We start from the raw sequence: 22,650 nt of genomic DNA, 5'->3' as shown, positions 1-22,650 counted from the left end.
GTAGTAGGGTCTTCTGTTTGTGGAGTTCTAGCATACCAGCAGTTCATGTTAGCATTGGCCATTGCACCAAGTGAATGGATGAGTCCCGGTCCAGACACAACCAGACATGCACCTGGACTGGAGAGGAACAGACAGACAGAGGGAAAGACAGGAAGACAGGCAGACAGACACACAAAGGGTCAGACAGACAGGCAGACATAATTAGCAATGCAAAAAAGCTATGAAACTGACCCTCACACACTACACGCTCCTGTAGTCTATGTAAGGGTAGTTAATATCACATGATTTGGGGAGAGCTGGTTTAGTAATAAAAAGGTGGCTTAGGGCTTGTTCATTGCGCATTCCCACATACTTGATTCCTGAGGCTTGAGCTGCCATAGCTACTTCAATGACTGGAACACCAACTATTCCAAACATATATTCTACATTCTGTAGAGAGATACATGTAGATACAGTATATTTACATTTTTTAAAACATTTTTAGTCATTTAGCAGACGCTCTTATCCAGAGCGACTTACAGTTAGTGAGTGCATACATTTTCATTCTGAATTGTATATGAATTGTTACAATGTAGTTTAGATTTTCTTTGCATTGACACACACATTGGCATGCATCAACAAGGGTGTTAACACAGAGCTGCCAACTCTCACGCTTTCGCCGTGTGACACACGTTTTTGCCTGTTTTCACACGCACTCACGCCACACATCCAATTTCTCAAGCAAAAAAAATCGGCAGACTCGTTCGTTCCTTTTTTCAAACTCCCCGACGGTAGATGGCGCTGATGAGCGCCAATGAACCATATGTGCTGCACCCCGAAGTTAGCGACAGAAGAAGAGATACCATTGCCGTGAAAGTCAACATAAGATGAGCAGGTCACTACCTTTTTTTTTTTTTTGTCATTTAGCAGACGCTCTTATCCAGAGCGACTTACAGGAGCAATTAGGGTTAAGTGCCTTGCTCAAGGGCACATCAACAGATTTTTCACCTAGTCGGCTCGGGGATTAGAACCAGCAACCTTTCGGTTACTGGCACAACGCTCTTACCCACTAAGCTACCTGCCGCCCTGAAGAAGTCTGATAAGAAGCTGAGCTGAGACTAGGTATGTAACAATGAAATGTCGTCCAATTGAATACTCACTCTCTTAAACTTTAAATCTTGAAATAAATTATTTGTTTGTGCGTGTGAACATGATTTAGTGTGGTGAATGTAAACTCAGCTGATTTCGAACAGGTAAGATGTATTCCAAAGAATTTAACATAAATACAGGAAATGTGTGCAATAGAAGTAGGTATGTTTTTGTAACTGAGAGTAGAGTTATTAAACCAACATGACCATTTTAATTGTTTAAGGTTTCAAAGATGTCCCGTAAGAGACCTTTGCCAGGACAAAAGCGAAACCTTTTATTTTATTTAAAGAACCAGCCAAGTGAGAAAAGACAGACAAACACACTGACAGAACAGCCAGAACGATTGATAGAAACGACAGGACAACAGACAGAGGAGCAACACAAAGGACAGAGAGAGCAGGAGACAGGACAGACTGACAAACAAGCAGAGGAGCAACAGACAGGACAGATTGACGCACATGCAGAGGAGCAACAGACAGGACAAATAGAACAACCAACAGGGCAGATGGAAGAAGACACAGAGGGACAGAAAGAAGAGACCCCCCCAATCCAACAGCAGGGCCAGAAGAGTCGTGCTCTGGCTGGAGCAGCAACATATAGATCCATTTTCAAAAATGAGTGGACCTCTTCATGGCCATTTATTACCAGAGGGAGCCTCAACACGCACTACTGGTGTGCAGTCTGCCGTATTGAAAACTCATGTTGCCACCAGGGTGTGACAGATGTAGTGCGCCATATAAAAAGCAAAAGGCCACCAAGATAAGCAACGAGCTCTCCTGTCCACAGCCACAATATCCCAATATGCAATGGCCGTTCCATCTGTTGGGGGTATGTCTGCACAAGAGGTTAAGGTATGATATGTGTAATGATTCTGTCAAGGTTCAATCAAGAGTTTTGTGTTCTAGTTGATCACGGTAAAGTCATGGTTGATAGTTTTGACTAATTTGTGGTTTGTATTTCAGTGTAGTACAGTCCAGTTTTCTTAATTTGAGATCTTAGTTGCTGAATGTGTTTTTTACCTGTGCCCTATTATCGCAGGCGTCTATTTTAAATAAACTATGGTCTTTTGGGAGGATTAATAATTTTTAATTTCTTACAGACAAGAAGGGCTGAGGTCAAAATGACAGCTGGGTTGGTAGTTCACAACGTCCCCCTAGCCTTTGCGGACCACCTGGGGCCTCTCCTAAAATAATGTTTCGGAGATTCGAAGACAGCGCAGGAGTACAGGTGTGCCAGGACTAAGTCATCCTGCATTACCAATGAAGCACTCGCACCATATTTCACACAGGAGCTTGTGAAGGAGATGAAAAAAGCCCCGTATACCCTTGTTACGGATGGGTCGAATGACACTGGTATTTCACAAACTATTTGAGATTTTTCTCATCTGCAAAACATGTGCTTTGTGTATTTTTAAACATCTAATAACATGAACATCTGTATGATTCTAACTTGTCATTATAGGAGTGGAAAAGATGAACCCGCTTACTGTCCGGGTCTTCATGGGCAGCAAAGTTGTCCACCAGTTCTTAAATATGTGCACAACAAGTGGGAGGAGATGTGGGCCAGCAAGTGAGATCTTCACCAAAATTAACTCCACCATAGAGGAGCATGGCATCCCTTGGGAGAACTGTTTTGGTCTCTCAGTTTACAATGCAGCTGTGAACATTGGACCACATAATCCCATTGCCTCTAGGGTGCTCCAGAAGCATCCCAACACCTATATTCATGGTTATCCTTGTCATGTGGCACATAACACTGCCAAAGCTGCAGGAGTGGGATTTTTTAAAGATGTTTTAAAGTGAGTTAAGGCCTGATTTATCTTTACTTGTAACTTTTTATTTGTATCCTAATTACGTGCATTGACTGAATGCGTTACGATTGATTTATGCATTGCAGGTGTCCGGTTTTGATTTTGAGGATATGGTAGTGGACATCGGTTACTGGTTAAAATCGGAAAGGATACCTGTCAGGTATGCATGTTTGATACTATTAAGTGTAATACTGAAATGCTGAGCTGTAGAAAATATATGATATGGATTTAATGTCTAAAACAGAGTTTTGTGAGCTCCATGAAGCGGAGTACATGGAGGTCCTCCTGCATATCTCGGTCCGTTGGCTAAGCCTTGAACGTTGTGTGACCAGGATCCTGAGGCTGTATGAACCTCTGGCCAGCTACTACAAATCTGCTAGTATGGTCATCAATTTTCAATTTCATTATGCAGCAACTACATGGATTGTTAGTCACATACTTGTATTAATGACAACCTCTTGTTTTGTGTTATTTATTGATTGATTCAAGATGAAAATCAGGCCAGGTTCAAGAGACTTGTGCAGACATTCACTGTCCCCATGACAGAAGTGTACCTGCTGGGATTGGATTTTGCAGTTTTTTTCCATTCTGTGTTTCTTGCTGATATCTGCAGGGGTCCTCTAAAACAGGTTTCACCTACTATTTTTGTAAATAAATAATAATAATAATAATATGCCATTTAGCAGACGCTTTTATCCAAAGCGACTTACAGTCATGCGTGCATACATTTTTTAATTTTTGTGTATGGGTGGTCCCGGGGCTCGAACCCACTACCTTGGCGTTACAAGCGCCGTGCTCTACCAACTGAGCTACAGAGGTCTGTTATAGATGGTGAAATTCGTACGCAAGCTATGTTCCAAGTTTATGGTTCCAGCAGCTCTGCAGTGCCATGAGGAGCCTTGTGAAATTGCCTTTGAAGAAAAGGCAAACCATTTACCAGGTTAGTATTTGACTATTATTATGATCAAACACTGTGATATGTGATATTTAGCCTTGTACATTATACCGATATGCTGTATTGGGTTCACAACCAGGGCTAAAATTAACAGATTACTCGACGAGGGTGACATCACACCACAGCAGGTGGATTCATTCCATGAAGCTGTGTTGTGTTTCCTGACAAGTGCTGTGGACTATGCACTTAAGAAGCTGCCACTGGAAGAGCCACTGATCAAGCACGCACAATTTGTAGATGTACGGCAGAGGGCTGAAAGTGACATCGAAGATGTCCTGTACTTTGTTGAAAGGTTCGTTTTTTTTCTCTAATTATTGTCTTTCATCTTAGCTAAAATACCCTGTGTTTTATGATGAGGTGTGTTCACTCCTAAACTGCACATGAGATATTCTTATGTGGCTTCTCCTCAAAGATGTGTATGAACTGCTGCTGGTTGATGACTATATACCTAAAACGTAACAACTTGTAACTCTACTTTCATAAATAGGTTTCCCCATCTCCTCCCATACCATTGGCCAGAGGAGCATGACCTTCTGGGTGAGGAGTTTCTAAATTATCAGACCATGCCAATGATATCCCTGCAGGACTAAACTGAAATGGAAAGCTTCTGGGCTGAAATGGCAACCCGGAAGCATAATGTAATTTTTTTTTCCTTTTTTGTCTTTTCTTTTGGCAGGTGTGGCTTGGCTACATCTGTTGCTTAAAATTGTTGCATGCATATATGTGTCATGCATGTTTCAAATTATGCATGTTTTTATCTGAACTTTGTTAATGGATCAACCTACAGTATATTCACAGTATTAATCAATAAAAAATCAAGGTATGTTTTTCCATTGTGTTTTGGTGCATTTTCCATAGGTGACAGGAGCCAAAGAATTCGAGAGGCTTGCTGCCGTCGCCAAGCTTGTCCTGGTGTTGCCCCATGCAAACGCAGATGCTGAGAGGGTGTTTTCAGTTGTGGGACTGAACAAAACCAAGAGAAGAAACAGCCTAGCATTGGATGGCACCCTGTCCTCAATAATGACCATAAAGATGGCCAATCTGGAGCCCTGCTTCAAATGGGAGCCCCCCTCCGATATCATCAAGGCCTCCAAGAAGGCCACAGGCCAGTATAACCATGCCGACAGATCATAGACAAGAGGCCCATTTGAGATGAGCCAGGTCTGCGCAGAATCGATTACCAGCGATCACCGCCCAATGCATGCTGGTTAGATTTGTGTCCGACTTGATCCCGACTTTCTCTGACGTCATGCACACGCGGGCAACGATAACCTCATGAGATCAAGGCAGCCGCAGTTCTGAGATGCAGGCAGTGCAATTGCTTTTCACCGACTGCAGGACCCAGGCGGACCCAGGACAAAAACTCACTATGTTAACATATGCTATTCCACATAAACATCTAAATGTTTTTCTACAACAATATTAATAGTTAGCTATACCAGTGCAATGACCTATGGCACACTTTCACAACTCGTAGTGCTACATTCTCACTGCCAAGGACATGATCAGCGACTAATATATTCTTAGCAACACGGTTACACAGTATAACACTGTTTTATATAAATTGCACACACTTCACCTGAGCTTTTAGTGCCTCTGCAATGAGCTGAGCCCCAGTCACATCTTCCATTATTATTGTCGAGAAATCTGTTCAAAGTGCAAACGCGGTTAGCAATGCTTTCTTGGACTTGTTGTTCAGTAGCTTATAAATCGTGTTTAGATCTCTTGCAAATCATTAGTTTTTGTCTGCTTTCCAGCATGCATTACATGAGTAGCTTTTTCTTCTTCAGTGGGGTTTATAGACAGTTGGCATCCAACGTTATGGTGCATTACTGCCCCCTATTGTACAGAAGTGTGGACATGAGCCGTGCAATAGCAGTCATGAATATTTAATAAACTAGTAGCATTTTTCTTTTTTTATTGCAAGAAATACATAATAAGCCCTCATTATGTGTTTATAACTGCACTTAACTTAACACTTAACTCAATTAAGTCATTATGAGTGTATGACAGTATGAAAAAAAAAAAAAATTATGCACTCACTAACTGTAAGTCGCTCTGGATAAGAGCTTCTGCTAAATGACTAAAATGTAAAATGTAAATGACTTGAGTGTATGCATTATAGATATAGGCTTTTTTTTTTTTTTTTTTTTTTTTTTGTCATTTAGCAGACGCTCTTATCCAGAGCGACTTACAGTTAGTGAATAAATATATATATGTATATATTTTTTTTTACTGGCCCCCCGTGGGAAACGAACCCACTCCCCTGGCGTTGCAAACGCCATGCTCTATCAACTGAGCTACATCCCTGCCGGCCATTCCCTCCCCTACCCTGGACGATGCTGGGCCAATTGTGCGCCGCCCATGAGTCTCCCGGTCGCGGCCGGCTGCGACAGAGCCTGGATTCATAGAAAGTGTTACAAATGTTCTCCTGTCATCTTATAGGAGATCCATTCATGGATTTAGTTATGGCTTGAGAATGTGACTGGTCTACGGAGTTCTCCTTTATGTCTGTCTTTGTATGTGACAACAACTTTTCTGTATTATGTGTATTTCCACAATCAATAATCATAAACGGTACTTCACTATGAATACTTTTGACTATGTGATTTGAAGTACTTTACCGTTATCTTGCACATACATGAAGACTACTATAGACAGAAATCAATGCAGTAATGTTTTATTAAATAAAGGTTCTGATTAAAATATATTATTAATAAAATCAGGCATTTGGCTAATTCTTCTTCCCAGAAGCTCCTCTGAATGGTTTGGAGATGGCTCTGGAGAGAGCGTGTAACACCCTGACTATGAGTGGGCGTTTACGGGACTGGGACTCCTGGGGAGCAGGGGCCGGTGTGGTTGTCAGGTCCTCCTTGGGAGGGGAAGTGGATGGAACCTCTGGAACCTCACACTCAGCATCTGTCATAAGAACATTTCATAATCAGAAAATGAATGTGTGTGTTTGTGTCTGTCCGTCTGCCTGACTGTCCGTCTGCCTGCCTGTCCGTCTGCCTGCCTGCCTGTCTGTCTGTCTGCCTGCCCGTCCGTCTGCCTGTCCGTCTGTCTGCCTGTCTGTCTGTCTGCCTGCCTGTCCGTCTGCCTGCCTGTCCGTCTGCCTGTCTGTCTGTCTGTCTGTCATCTGTCTGTCTGTCTGTCTGTCTGTCTGTCTGTCTGTCTGTCTGTCTGTCTGTCTGTCTGCCTGTCCGTCTGCCTGCCTGCCTGTCTGTCTGTCTGTCTGTCTGCCTGCCTGTCCGTCTGCCTGTCTGTCCATCGGTCTGCCTGTATCTGTTGTCACTGTTTTAACAAGCTTGTCATAGGGTGATACATCAATATGACATTATCGATGCTTATCACTTACCCTGTGAAATATGAGTCTCTCTGAGACGTTTGGTAGGCAGTGCATCCTGTTTAGGGTGGCTCTTCGGTTCCCCTTTTGTCTTGAACAGCTGTTGACAAAACACATCAGGACAACTGAGCCTGTGTAAAATACAGAGTGTGCATCCCAAAATGCACCCTATTCGCTACGCAAGGCACTACTTTTGAAAAGGGCCCATAGAGCGCTGGTAAAAAGTAGTGCACTATATAGGGAATAGGGTGCCATTCGGGACATAGCCATTGACTCTCTCCCATGTGTATTAGGATTGCATTACAGCGTCCTCACTCAACCTCCTAAAGACAATGACAACAGTTTTGTTCTAATGCTGAGAGACAATAGGGGTGTAGTGAATCTGTAGGGTAAAATTCAGCCCCGCCTTACAGATGTAATCTCAAAACACAGAGCACCCTACCTTAATCATGATCTTTGGAAACTTATGCATTTTCGGTAGGAAACGCCACTTCCTGTTCTTCTTAGTCTCTTCCCCTCTGGCAGAGGGAAGGCGGGCCATGCCGTCAGCCTTTACATCAGCCGGGCTAAGGCTCCTGGCAGGGAATTCCTCAGTAGCATTAAGGTCAGCTACAACACCATGAGTGATGTCACTTGTGGCATTGCTGGTGTCTGAGTGAGAAGAGCACGCTAGTGTGACCGACCTGTGTACAATAACTGGGAGAAGAGGACGCAGCCATTGAAGTCAGTCACTGCATCCCAAATGGCATTCTCTTCACTTTATAGTGCACTACTTTTGACCAGGACCCATAGGGTCTGGTCAAAAGTAGTGCACTAAATATGGAAGAAGAGGCCATTTTGGACACAAACAGTGAATTTTACATCATAAAACGCAATGTATTGAGCATCATGTTACAATTAAGTCCTATGCAGATGAAAAGAGGTACTTTCACTTACCATCCTCCATTGTAGACTTGGACACATAAGTCAGGCTGTCCATCACCACGTCTGTCATCAACTTGATGACCTGATCCAAAACCATTTCAGCTGATGGTGGCAAAGGCCTTCCCATACACTGCCCCAGGAGTCTCCTAACAGAAGTCTGGGCAAAGTTGTAAATGAGCTCTGAGGCATCGTCCTTTGACAGCTTCCTCAGGGCTGGTTTAGGCAGCGCTGGTTGAGAGAGGCTTCTGTGGCCAACCATGGATTGAAGCTGACGGTTTATGGTTATCTCCTGAATGAGACCATGGACCTTTGCGATCAGGTTGCCAGATGCACCTTGAAGGGCTTCAACTGACAGGAGCCTATCCAGATGTTCTTCTGCTGAAGTCATCTCTGGGTCGTCCGTCTTCAATGTGTCCATTATAGTTTTCACTATGATATTGGTGTCAGATATGTTTATTTCTTGTTGGCTCACAAGCATTGACCGTGAACCTGTCTCGTCCATTGCGATTGAGGTATGGGATTCTGTCCTTGTGATCTCATCGGCAGCGCTCATGTCAGGCAACTGGTCAAGGCTCTCCAGTACAGAGTCTAACATGTTAGTGGCTATCAGACACTCCTCACTTGCAATCTGCCCAACAGATGAACTCTCAGAGTTGGCCAATCTACACTTGATCACATTTAGGATCAAGCTGAGCGTCTTCTTTGCAGTTTTGCTAAAGCCTTCTTGGCTGACTGCCACTGTTACGTCTTTTAGAGCCACAAGAGGTTTGCAACTTTCACTCAATCCACTGCCGTGGAGAGGAGAGGCTCTCTTCAAACTGTTGTTGCTCACAACTGACATACTCCTGGTGGGCAGAGTGACATCCTCACTGCATGTGTCAATTACATGGTGGTCTGTTGAAGAGCCACTCGAAGACAGAAGGGTTTTAGACCTTTTAGCCAAACAGACTTTTGACAAAGGCTTCTCACTTCTCACAGACGGAGGGCGGCTCCTGTCCTCAACAAGAGCAGTGTCAGCGAACTTAGAACGTCTGAGTGTCTCCACAGGGGTGGAGTCCAGCACATATTTGGCTGTGGTGACTGACACTGGTGGAAAAGAGAAAAAGATGTTCAGTCTATCCTTTACTCTGTGGTACATGGTTTGAGCAGCATCCAATAAGTTGTCAAAGACAACTCTGGGTTTGAGCTGGAACTCCAGCTTTTTCTCTCCTAGTGGGAAGGAGTCTGCGTCGTCCACAGTGTACTGGGATACACTTTCAAGGTCTTGCATGATAATATTTACTATATCTTCGGCTGTAGAAACCGCATGGTGTGAGAAGGTGGTGCTAGGCATGCTCTGTAGCAAAGAATGGCTGGCTTTGCTAGCAGCTCTGAGAATGGTCTCATTCACAATGTGTTTGGCCTTAGCTCGGAACTCAGCACTGTGAAAGCTCTGGATAGAAATGTTAGAGGTTCTGCTGGCTGCACTAAGAGATCGCGTGAGTGTGGCAATCTCGGCTGACGTCACATCACTCGAAATGGTGAGGTCCTCCAATTTCGAAATTATCGAGTCCAACTTCTGGTTGAAGTCGAAGGATGAATTTGACGTGCTCTCCCCAACGGAAGCGGAGCAGTTTTCCTTTGAAGTGTCCACCCTCAGCACCGAGATCACCTGTTTGATTACCCCTTTAGTGCAGGTGTCGAGGGTGAGCTGGTAGGCTGAGGCTGAGGACTTAGAAGGGGTCTTACTGTCTGTCTTCTGTACAGGAGACACTGCCAAAGTGGCCTCAGTTACAGGAGATTCCTGCACAGTGGCCTCAGTTACAAGTAGTCCAGTTGCAGAAAGCTCGATTTGCACAGGAGTATTTTTTCCCTCAGTGAGATGGTGGGAGGTGAACAGCTTCCTTAGTTTGTCCAGGGTTTTGGTATAAATCTTCTGGGAACCTGAACTCACTTCCACCCAGAACATTTTGCGACCTGATTTCGTACGCTTGGAGGCCTTATTGACCTCATATACCTCAAGCAGGTCGGAAATAATTCCACCAAAGAGATCAGAGGATGCCTCCTCAATATTCTCTGAGGAAACATGGACAGATAGGATTTCCGACAGTTTCCCACAAGTGTCGGTTTTATCCAGCGCAGCAGTATATGTCACAGCTGCATCCTGAATGACCTGAGTGATGCATTGCTCAGCTTTGACAATATACTCCTCCACTGGTTGACCATGGAGGATGTCAACTTTATCAGCAGGGAGCTCCTTCTGAATACTCACATTCTCCTCTGATGGGCATGGGTTGTTGAAGATAATGCTCTCAGTGACCATCTTAGAGGAGGCGAGAGATGAGTCGAGAAGCAGAGATCTGTATATTGTCGAGGTGGACATCTCTGGGTGCTTTATCACAGCAGCCACCTCCAAAATGGCCGACGGGCCCCGGAGGATGTCAGAGATATCCATGTCCTCAATGGTCTCTACCAGAGACGATAGTAGGTCTCTGGCTGCCAGGTTGGTAGGTCTCTGGTTCTCGAGCTCTGTTTTGATTGCTTGACAGGCAGTTACCAGAGCAACAACAGAGCGAGAACACAACTGCTTCAAGGTGGAGTCAGAAAAAGATGATGACAGATCTGTCATGGACATGGTGGAGAGTTGACTCTCAGAGACAAACGGGCTGAGTTTGACAGACACCTGTCTGACCAAGTCCCCAGCAAGAGCTCTCATATCTATTGCTCCACTAGCTGAGTTGTGGGAGCAGGCACTCTGTGGCCTTGACGGGTTCCTGTTATCCAAAAATCCTGTTATCCAAAAAACCTCAAGTACAAGATCCACAACATCGGATGACACTTCTATCATTCTGTTGTCGGACAGAAATGTACTTGGATGAATGGTGCCTGCATTCACAGTCCAGTCGCAAATGGAGTTGTTGGACTGACTCTGGACTAGTGGAACTAGACAGGTTTCACTTGGACCTTGGCCAAAGAGCTCTGCCATTTTGAGCAGAACTGATCTTAAGACCTTCGACTTGGAAATGTTCAGCAGTGGGTCGTTGTTGGACAGTCTGGTGGATGGTCTGCTAGCCGATCTGTGAACCACTAGGCTTTGTATTTCTGCCGAAATGGCAGTTAGAAAATAGGTCAAGGGGCTGGTCGCTCTCCCCTCATTTCCTCCGTTGGTTTTAGCCTTGATGATGCTATCTATGATGATGACTATGACCTGTCCAGCCAGAGGACCCAAGATGGCCTCAAGCTCCCTCTCTAACTCAAGGGGAGACTTGTGGCCGAGCGCAATATGCTCTATGGCATGGGAATACATCTTAGAAGTCGCCATGCTTAGCATCTCTTGGGCAAACTGTTGACTTGCTGAGATACTTCCAGTCAGCAGAACTAGAGTTCCCTGACTGACACTTCGCATTAGCTCAGCCCATCTGGAGTTGAGAAGGTTTATAACCAACTCGACAATACCCATCATAAACTTGCCGTCCGTTGACATTTTGCTAGGTCTGTATTTCTCCTGTCTACTCCGTTTGGGCGGCGGTACGATGTCGCCCTGCGACTGGCCGCTCTGGACCATGTCGAAGACAGAGTCCTCAGAGATGCCAAACACAGATCTCAGTGGTGCTGAGTGTGGTCTGTGTCTCATCTCTCTATCGCCACCCTCAGGTGAGGAGACATATCGCTCATTGTCCTCACTCAGCAAAGAGGTCAAACACCTGCAGAATGCACAATAGAAATTAATAATACATGGTAACAAAATAAAAAAATATGATCCACGAATTTGGGACACAAACTCAACCTTGTTATTGTTATTCAAAGGAAGCATTGTGAACCATCTCAAACCACACTCAGTCCAAACATTAACATTTAGAGTAAACTTTTTAGAGTGGTTGTGTAGTATCTAAGTAGTATTTCTCACTAAGTGGATCTGGAATGGATATTTGTACCTATAACAGGAAAGACCTGCAAAAAGAGGAGGGGATAGAGCTAGGTATCTGTGAGAGGAGGGGATAGGGCTAGGTACCTGTGAGAGGAGAGGATAGGGCTAGGTACCTGTGAGAGGAGGGGATAGGGCTAGGTACCTGTGAGAGGCATGGATAGGGCTAGGTACCTGTGAGAGGAGGGGATAGGGGTAGGTACCTGTGAGAGGCATGGATAGGGCTAGGTACCTGTGAGAGGAGGGGAGAGGGGTAGGTACCTGTGAGAGGCATGGATAGGGCTAGGTACCTGTGAGAGGAGGGGATAGGGCTAGGTACCTGTGAGAGGAGGGGAGAGGGGTAGGTACCTGTGAGAGGAGGGGATAGGGCTAGGTACCTGTGAGAGGAGGGGAAAGGCGTGGGAGTGCGTGTGCTGCAGGCGGTTCTGGCGCTGGTGCACCTGCTGGGTCCTCCACTACAGCTGAATCTGACGCTGCGGCCAAGAGAGGTCACCTCTCCTGCCTCATTACTTCCTGATCCAGAAGAGCTTGGCGAATCAGAGAGCTCTATCTGCATGGTGAGGTCAAGGGCGGGAACAACCACAGTGGATGTAGACTCCATCACCCATGCTACAATATCCATACACTTGGCACTAAACTCATGTCTGCTCATCTGCAATGTTAAAAGACCATCCAGAGTTAGTTTGTTAAAGGGGCTGCACTGATATAAAACGTAGAACCATTTACTCAAGCTAGTCAATTAAAGCAGTGGTTCAGGATTAAAGGTCCTGCAGGATTTCCACAAATGAATGTTTGGTCCATTTTACCAACATTAACTACTTTAGAGGTGACTATAACTCACCCCGGCACGCATATTCTCACTCAGCAGATTCCAATGGCTGAAAAGTAAATAAATGCAAGTACACAATGAACTACATGACATTACCTCTATTATCTTAGACTACGTTATGGATGGACATGACCTCTATTATTTTAGATTACGTTATGGATGGACATTACCTCTATTATTTTAGATTACGTTATGGATGGACATTACCTCTATTATTTTAGATTACGTTATGGATGGACATTACCTCTATTATCTTAGATTACGTTATGGATGGACATTACCTCTATTATCTTAGATTACGTTATGGATGGACATTACCTCTATTATTTTAGATTACGTTATGGATGGACATTACCTCTATTATCTTTGATTACGTTATGGATGGACATTACCTCTATTATCTTAGACTACGTTAAGGATGGACCTCTATGGAACTAGGCCACACCCAGACATCCCTGATTGGTTATTTGGTCCGTTGAGTCCTTTGTATTGGCCCGAGACTATGGGAGACTCTCAATCTCCTCACCTCCTTCTCAAAACCCATTGGATGAGAAGGTCAGAAGGGCGGGACCTCTGGCTTTCTCATCCAATGGGTTTTGAGAAGAGAGGACACGAGGAGTATGCAATTGAGATAGGGAACATATCTAGGGGATGCATGGGGAAGCCAAAGAGCAACTTACTCGTCCTTCATGTCCTGCACAAAGGTGTGTAGGTCTGGGTAGCTTCTCTTTCCCCTGCTGAGGGTGAGACTGGTCTGGGAAGTTTCATCCTTGTGGGTCACGGTAGTGAAGGTCACCACTGCAGCCTGATGGCGACAACAGAAAGCAGAGTTAGGCTGGAATTCAATTTTGCGTCATTAAAACACAAAATATCTCAATGAAATGTCATCCATGTAATAGAAAAATACATCATACCTCCTGTGACTGAGATGGGATGGCAACAGCCTCGTCCAACTCACTCTCTCCTTCAACCTCCTGTGACTGAGATGGGATGGCAACAGCCTCGTCCAAATCACTCTCTCCTTCAACCTCCTGCGACTGAGATGGGATGGCAACAGCCTCGTCCAACTCACTCTCTCCTTCAACCTCCTGCGACTGAGATGGGATGGCAACAGCCTCGTCCAACTCACTCTCTCCTTCAACCTCCTGCGACTGAGATGGGATGGCAACAGCCTCGTCCAACTCACTCTCTCCTTCAACCTCCTGCGACTGAGATGGGATGGCAACAGCCTCGTCCAAATCACTCTCTCCTTCAACCTCCTGCGACCGAGATGGGATGGCAACAGCCTCGTCCAACTCACTCTCTCCTTCAACCTCCTGCGACCGAGATGGGATGGCAACAGCCTCGTCCAACTCACTCTCTCCCTCAACCTCCTGCGACTGAGATGGGATTGCAACAGCCTCGTCCAACTCACTCTCTCCTTCAACCTCCTGCGACTGAGATGGGATGGCAACAGCCTCGTCCAACTCACTCTCTCCTTCAACCTCCTGCGACTGAGATGGGATGGCAACAGCCTCGTCCATCTCACTCTCTCCTTCAACCTCCTGCGACTCAGATGGGATGGCAACAGCCTCGTCCAACTCACTCTCTCCTTCAACCTCCTGCGACTGAGATGGGATGGCAACAGCCTCGTCCAACTCACTCTCTTCTTCAACCTCCTGTGACTGAGTTGGGGTATCTGTGTCTAGAACAGCCTCGTCCAACTTGGTCAGTCTCTCAGCCTCTCTGTGATCTTTATGGGATCTAGATAGAGAAAAGGAATATCTCTTAGGTCACTGCTATAATGTGAGTGTGAGGATGTGTAATTATAGAATTAGAATCACAGAATTAGAATGAATCATTCTAGAATTAGAATAGAATCACTCAAATTCTATGGCTCCAATACTCTTGAGATGACTCGGCCTATCCAGAGCCAAATATTTAGAGAATTCTGCCAACTTTTAAAAGGACTCCATGTTAGCGCCTTGGAGCCTTTCATTTATCCTTTCATTATAAGTACATTCTAATTATAGATGTTCAGTTACATAGCATTGTTTAAAATGTCAACATTGCCCATGGGGAGCCAGCTGTCATATGGATATCTACCGTGTCATGTAATGTATACATAAACTCAGCAAAAAAAGAAAACGTCCCTTTTTCAGGATCTTTCAAAGATAATTCGTAAAAATCCAAATATCTTCACAGATCTTCATTGTAAAGGGTTTAAACACTGTTTCCCATGCTAGTCCCCTGTAGCTCAGTTGGTAGAGCATGGCGCTTGCAACGCCAGGGTTGTGGGTTTGTTTCCCACGGGGGGCCAGTATGAAAATGTATGCACTCACTAACTGTAAGTCGCTCTGGATAAGAGTGTCTGCTAAATGACTAAAATTTAAAATGTTGTTCAATGAACCATAAACACTTAATGAACATGCACCTGTGCAACGGTCATTAAGACACTAACAGCTTACAGACGGTAGTTATGAAAACTTAGGACCCTAAAGAGGCCTTTCTACTGACTCTGAAAAACACCAAAAGAAAAATGCCCAGGGTCCCTGCTCATCTGCGTGAACGTGCCTTAGGCATGCTGCAAGGAGGCATGAGGACTGCAGATGTGGCCAGGGCAATAAATTGCAATGTCCGTACTGTGAGACGCCTAAGACAGAGCTACAGGGAGACAGGACGGACAGCTGATCATCCTCGCAGTGGCAGACCACGTGCAACAACATCGGCACAGGATCGGAACATCCTGCGGGACAGGTACAGGATGGAAACAACAACTGCCCGAGTTACACCAGGAACGCACAATCCCTCCATCAGTGCTCAGACTGTCCGTAATAGGCTGAGAGAGGCTGGACTGAGGGCTTGTAGGCCTGTTGTAAGGCAAGTCCTCACCAGACATCACCGGCAACACCGTCGCCTATGGGCACAAACACACCGTCGCTGGACCAGACAGGACTGGCAAAAAAGTGCTCTTCACTGACGAGTCGCGGTTTTGTCTCACCAGGGGTGATGGTCGGATTCGTGTTTATCGTCGAAGGAATGAGCGATACACCAAGGCCTGTACTCTGGAGCGGGATCGATTTGGAGGTGGATGGTCCGTCATGGTCTTGGGCGGTGTGTCACAGCATCATCGGACTACGCTTGTTGTCATTGCAGGAAATTTCAACGCTGTGCGTTACAGGGAAGACATCCTCCTCCCTCATGTGGTACCCTTCCTGCAGGCTCATCCTGACATGACCCTCCAGCATGACAATGCCACCAGCCATACTGCTCGTTCTGTGCGTGATTTCCTGCAAGACAGGAATGTCAGTGTTCTGCCATGAAGAGCCTGGATCTGTTGGATCGGAGGGTGAGGGCTAGGATTTAGCCATTCCCCCCAGAAATGTCTGGGAACTTGCAGGTGCCTTGGTGGACGAGGGGGTAACATCTCAGTTTATGTCTCAGTTGTTGAATCTTGTTATGTTCATACAAATATTTACATTACATTTTTACATTTTAGTCATTTAGCAGACGCTCTTATCCAGAGCGACTTACAGTTAGTGAGTGCATACATTCTTTTATTTGTTTATTTTATTTTTATTCTTTTTTTATATATATATATATATTTTTTTCATACTGCCCCCCCGTGGGTATCGAACCCACAACCCTGGCGTTGCAAACGCCATGCTCTACCAACTGAGCTACATCCCTGCCGGCCATTCCCTCCCCTACCCTGGACGACGCTGTGCCAATTGTGCGCCGCCCCATGGGTCTCCCGGTCGCGGCCGGCTACGACAGAGCCTGGATTCGAACCAGGATCTCTAGTGGCACAGCTAGCACTGCGATGCAGTGCCTTAGAACACTGCGCCACTCGGGAGATGCGTTATTTACACGTTAAGTTTGCTGAAAATAAACGCAGTTGACAGTGAGAGGACGTTTCTTTTTTTGCTGAGTTTATATCTCAATGTCCCAACTCTCTAAATACATGGCTCTGGGCCTACCTCTCCATAGGCGGTGACCTTTGACCTACTACTGAATCTGTATCTGTAGGCCTATGTGATCCTGTAACCAGTCACAAATGTGTCATTAGTGTAAATCACTTACCTGACTTCCTTCATAACATCAGCTTCATTGATGGGGTCATCCAGGTCTATGAGGGTGAGGTCATTTCCATTGACCTCTGACCTCTGAAAGACAGCACAAAGTCATGTTTAGATGTCACCTACTGTGTCGCCTTTTGCCGTGTTCAAAACAACTGGGAAATCTCTGACTTCCGACTTCAGTGCGTTCAAGACAACTGGGAAATAGGAAAAAAAAACAAGCTCCGACTGGGAAAAATCGTTTTGAACAGTCATCCAACTCGGAATTCCAAGTCGGAAGCAGCGCGGCTTGGCGGGTCATGTTTTGGAGGACGCCTGACTCAACCTTCACCTCTCCCGAGCCCGCTGGGGAGTTGCAGCGATGAGACAAGATCGTAACAAGATCGTAACTACCAATTGGATATCACGAAAAATTGGGGAGAAAAAGGGGATAAAATTACCACCACAAAATGTAAAAAGGAATTCCAAGTCGGAAACTCTGGCATCTTTCTAGAGCTCCGACTTTCCGACCTGAAGATCACGGACGTCATGATTTGACCTAGTTATTTTTTTCGAGGTCCCAGTTGCCTTGAGAGCACCATTAACCCAACTCTCATTGTCACATCATAATGCATCATATTCAGAGAAATAGAATCACCAGAACATCATATCAGGTGTGCAGTTCAGTTTACCAGTCAAATTGCCAAGGTCAGAGGCTCTATCCTTTCTAGTGATTCTATTTCTATGGTCACATAATAATGCATCATATCTATGCTTGTGTCCGAAATAGCACCCTAGTTCCAATATAGTGCACTTCTTTTGGCTGGAGCCCTATAGAGTCCCACAGTATGAGTCATAATACCCATAAAACCTAGTGGTCTGGCAGCCTCTGGAACTGCCGTTCTGCAGCCAACAAGGCAGAGTTAATCTCAGCCTATGCTACCCTCCAGTCCCTCGACTTCTTGGCGCTGACGGAAACATGGATTACCACAGAAAACACTGCTACTCCTACTGCTCTTTCCTCGTCTAACCATGTGTTCTCGCATACCCCGAGAGCATCTGGTCGGCGCGGCGGTGGCACAGGAATCCTCATCTCTCCAAAGTGGACATTCTCTCTTTTTCCCCTGACCCATCTGTCTATCTCCTCATTTGAATTCCATGCTGTCACATCACTAGCCCATTCAAGCTTAACATCCTTGTCATTTATCGCCCTCCAGGTTCCCTTGGAGAGTTCATCAATGAGCTTGACGCCTTGATAAGTTCCTTTCCTGAGGATGGCTCACCCCTCACAGTTCTGGGTGACTTTAACCTCCCTACGTCTCTGCCTTTGACTCATTTCTCTCTGCCTCCTTCTTTCCACTCCTTTCCTCTTTTGACCTCACCCTCTCACCGTCCCCCCCTACTCACAAGGCAGGCAATACGCTTGACCTCATCTTTACTAGATGCTGTTCTTCTACTAATCTCACTGCAACTCCCCTCCAAGTCTCCGACCACTACTTTGTATCCTTTTCTCTCTCGCTCTCCTCCAACACTACTCACTCTGCCCCTACTCAGATGGTAATGTGCCATCACAACCTTCGCTCTCTCTCTCCCGCTACTCTCTCCTCTTCCATCCTATCATCTCTTCCCTCTGCTAAATCATTCTCCCTCCGATCTCCTGATTCTGCCTCCTCAACCCTCCTCTCCTCCCTTTCTGCATCTTTTGACTCTCTATGTCCCCTATCCTCCCGGCCGGCTCGGTCCTCCCCTCCTGCTCCGTGGCTTGACGACTCATTGCGAGCTCACAGAAGAGGGCTCCGGGCAGCCGAGCGGAAATGGAGGAAAACTAGACTCCCTGCGGACCTGTCATCTTTTCACTCCCTCCTCTCTACATTCTCTTCCTCTGTTTCCGCTGCTAAAGCCACTTTCTACCACTCTAAATTTCAAGCCTATGCCTCTAACCCTAGGAAGCTCTTTGCCACCTTCTCCTCCCTGCTGAATCCTCCTCCCCCACCCTCCTCCCTCTCTGTGGATGACTTCGTCAACCATTTTGAAAAGAAGGTTGACGACATCCGATCCTCATTTATTAAGTGAAATGACACCGCTGGTCCTGCTCACACTGCCCTACCCTATGCTTTGACTTTTTTCTCCCCTCTCTCTCCAGATGAAATCTTGCGACTTGTGACGGCCGGCCGCCCAACAACCTGCCTGCTTGACCCTATCCCGTCCTCTCTTCTCCAGACCATTTCCGGAGACCTTCTCCCTTACCTCACCTCACCTCACCTCCCACATCAACTCATCCTTGACCGCTGGCCATGTCCCTTCCGTCTTCAAGAGAGCGAGAGTTGCACCCCTCCTCAAAAAACCTACACTCGATCCCTCCGATGTCAACAACTACAGACAAGTAAGTATCCCTTCTTTCTTTTCTCTCCAAATCTCTTGAGCGTGCCGTCTCTAGCCAACTCTCCTGCTATCACTCTCAGAATGACCTTCTTGATCCAAACCAGTCAGGTTTCAAGACTGGTCATTCAACTGAGACTGCTCTTCTCTGTGTCATGGAGGCTCTCCGCACTGCTAAAGCTAACTCTCTCTCCTCTGCTCTTATCCTTCTAGACCTATCCGCTGCCTTTGATATTGTGAACCATCAGATCCTCCTCTCCACCCTCTCCGAGTTGGGCATCTCCGGCGCTGCTCACTCTTGGATTGCGTCCTACCTGACAGGTCGCTCCTACCAGGTAGCGTGGCGAGAATCTGTCTCCGCACCATGTGCTCTCACCACTGGTGTCCCCCAGGGCTCAGTTCTAGGCCCTCTCCTATTCTCTCTATACACCAAGTCACTTGGCTCTGTCATATCCTCACATGGTCTCTCCTATCATTGCTACGCAGACGACACACAATTAATTTTCTCCTTTCCCCCTTCTGATAACCAGGTGGCGAATCGCATCTCTGCATGTCTGGCAGACATATCAGTGTGGATGTCGGATCACCACCTCAAGCTGAACCTCTGCAAGACGGAGCTGCTCTTCATCCCTGGGAAGGACTGCCCGTTCCATGATCTCGCCATCACGGTTGACAACTCCATTGTGTCCTCCTCCCAGAGTGCAAAGAGCCTTGGCGTGACCCTGGACAACACCCTGTCATTCTCTGCTAACATCAAAACGGTGACCCGATCCTGCAGGTTCATGCTCTACAACATTTGCAGAGTACGACTCTACCTTACACAGAAAGCGGCACAGTTCCTAATCCAGGCACATGTCATCTCCCGTCTGGATTACTGCAACTCGCTGTTGGCTGGGCTCCCTGCCTGTGCCATTAAACCCCTACAACTTATCCAGAACGCCGCAGCCCGTCTGGTGTTCGACCTTCCCAAGTTCTCTCATGTCACCCCGCTCAGTTGAGGCTCGCATCTACTACAAGACCATGGTGCTTGCCTATGGAGCTGTGAGAGGAACGGCACCTCCTTACCTTCAGGCTCTGGCACCCCAATGGTGGAACAAGCTCCCCCACGACGCCAGGACAGCGGAGTCACTGACCACCTTCCGGAGACACTTGAAACCCTACCTCTTTAAGGAATACCTGGAATAGTATGAAGTAATCCTTCTACCCCCCCCCTCCCCCCCCATAAAAAAAAGAAGAAAAATAAGTGGTTGTCCCACTGGCTATCATAAGTTGAATACACCAATTGTTGAATGCACCATTGTAAGTCGCTCTGGATAAGAGCGTCTGCTAAATGATATAAATGTAAAATGTAAATATACTGATAAAAGTCAACTTGTCCGAGAGAGATTTACATGGTTACAAAAACGTCACGCCAGGGTAAGCCTACACGAAATACAGCCCTTATTTTATGTGTTTCTAAAATCGGCTATGGGAAAAATGAATGGTGGAAAAACGATTGGAACCATGTCCCTGTTTGACCGCTAGGTTTTTTGGGTATTATCACACCTCCACTGTGGGACTCTATAGAGGGGTTGGTTGTTAAGCAACAAAACTGGCATGCAACTATGGGGCAAAATAGACAGGGTTTGACTTAGACTGTTGACAACATGTAAACTATATTTAGTCTCTAAATGTTTAATGCAAACATAAATACATTTGAACAATGAACTCGTCTCAAATACATTGTTACAGTTGTTGTTGGTTAGCTAGGTAGCGAATTTGAGTCATTGCATAGACATGATATCAGTCAAAACACCTCAAAACAAGACATGGTATCAATAACACCATACAACAAGCTGAAACATGCCACAGAGCTACGATTCCCCACATGGCAGCTTGTTGTTAGCTGAGGTTCAGAATCATAACAAGATACACGACTTCGGGCCATCGATGCGCGGGCATCGTTTTCGTGACGTCAGCCAACCCTTCTATGGCTCCTGGTCAAAAGTAGTACACTAGCCTACATAGGGAATAGGGTGCCATTTTGGACGAAATTATGAAGGTGCTGTCATAACCTTTGACCCCCATTTGACCCTACTGTACCTTTAGCCAACTCTCATGACTCCCCGGCCATAGACTTTCTAGTTTGATATTACAGCATGAATAGCACATTATTTCATTTGTTAAACAATATTTAATCCACAGTAATTAATATAATTGAAGATTTAAAAATAAATAACATGCCTACCTTGAACTCTTTATTCTCCATCTCCTTGCAAAATCAGCACATTTCCTTGCCAAAATGAACGCGCATCCAGAGCGAAAACAAACGCAATCCTCCAGCACTAGGGAGGTTTAGACTGAACTGCTCCAGCGGTTTTTCATCAGTTTCAACGTTTATCAGTGATGACGTAACAATGACCTGTACAGATTTGACGCACTTTCGATCTCGTGCTGATGCAACACTCTGTGTTGTTGAAAGCTCATGTATGGAAATCCTGCGAGTTGTAAACAAATTTAGGCTATTGTTGCCCTTAAAACTGTAATGTTGAGGACGCCATGAAAAATAAAATACATAACCCACACCGTTAGGCCAAGGTACATGCAATATTCATCACTTTGCCAATAGACTTCTTGTTCCTTGTTGTATGTAGCCTTTCTTTTGGGATTAGCACCACTGTCACCTAGAAATTGATACTGCGGTTGTCACATAAAACAGATAACCCATAGTTCATTATTAAATAACATAACTCATTTCTTTATTTTATTACTCATAAAATATACAGCAATCTTCAGATACTGAAAGAATTCATGGGAGTTTCGATTCAGTCACTATTTCATATGTACATGCTAGTTTCATCCTTTTAAAGAAAAAAAGGACACGAAAAAACCTGTGAACCTCCTGATCCTGATTTGACGAACATAGCATATGTATTGTACATATTTCCAGTTAAAATTATTTTAAAAAAGAGACAAAAACGGGGGTTTGAACAAGCAATCACATAAAAGGTTTGAGTGGTTTCATTTTTTTGAAGAAGTTAAGCAAGCAAAACCTGTCAAAATACATTGATTATAAGACCAAGACAAATAATATATATATTTTTTTTTCAACAGAAGAAAATCTAAATGCTGCTGTCCTACCATTGGTTTACAGTGTTTCTCCTCTCCAAGGGAGGCATGTTTTCCCCCTCGTATGCCTCGGAATAGTATCAGTGCTTTTCACAAACGTTGTATTACTTAGTGTGCATCATTGTTTTCGCTCATACAGCTGCCCCTACTCTCCTAACCTCCCCTCAGTAACTAAAGAAGGCACAAAATGATGACATAAATATCACAAGAAAGAATACATGAATTAATAA

General features: G+C 45.4%; 1 protein-coding gene and 1 long non-coding RNA gene across 2 annotated transcripts in view; both read right to left on the bottom strand.

Moving 5' to 3' along the window:
- LOC311116407 (2-hydroxyacyl-CoA lyase 1-like) overlaps nt 1-22,650 on the bottom strand; it is a gene marked incomplete at both ends in the record, with an annotated part of 101,156 nt that overhangs the window by 4,411 nt on the left and 74,095 nt on the right. The gene's annotated exons all lie outside the window — the stretch shown is intronic.
- On the bottom strand, nt 14,607-21,621 carry LOC311116409. The gene is made up of 3 exons (XR_014611409.1): nt 21,540-21,621; nt 16,959-17,041; nt 14,607-14,639 (listed from the first exon to the last, which is right to left on the bottom strand). It is a non-coding gene; the product is annotated as an uncharacterized lncRNA (long non-coding RNA).

Source organism: Coregonus lavaretus (genome assembly GCF_964263955.1).
Source record: "Coregonus lavaretus genome assembly, contig: HAP1_SCAFFOLD_300, whole genome shotgun sequence".
In the NCBI taxonomy this organism is placed as follows: domain Eukaryota; kingdom Metazoa; phylum Chordata; class Actinopteri; order Salmoniformes; family Salmonidae; genus Coregonus; species Coregonus lavaretus.
This window is presented reverse-complemented; position numbering and strand designations above follow the sequence as displayed.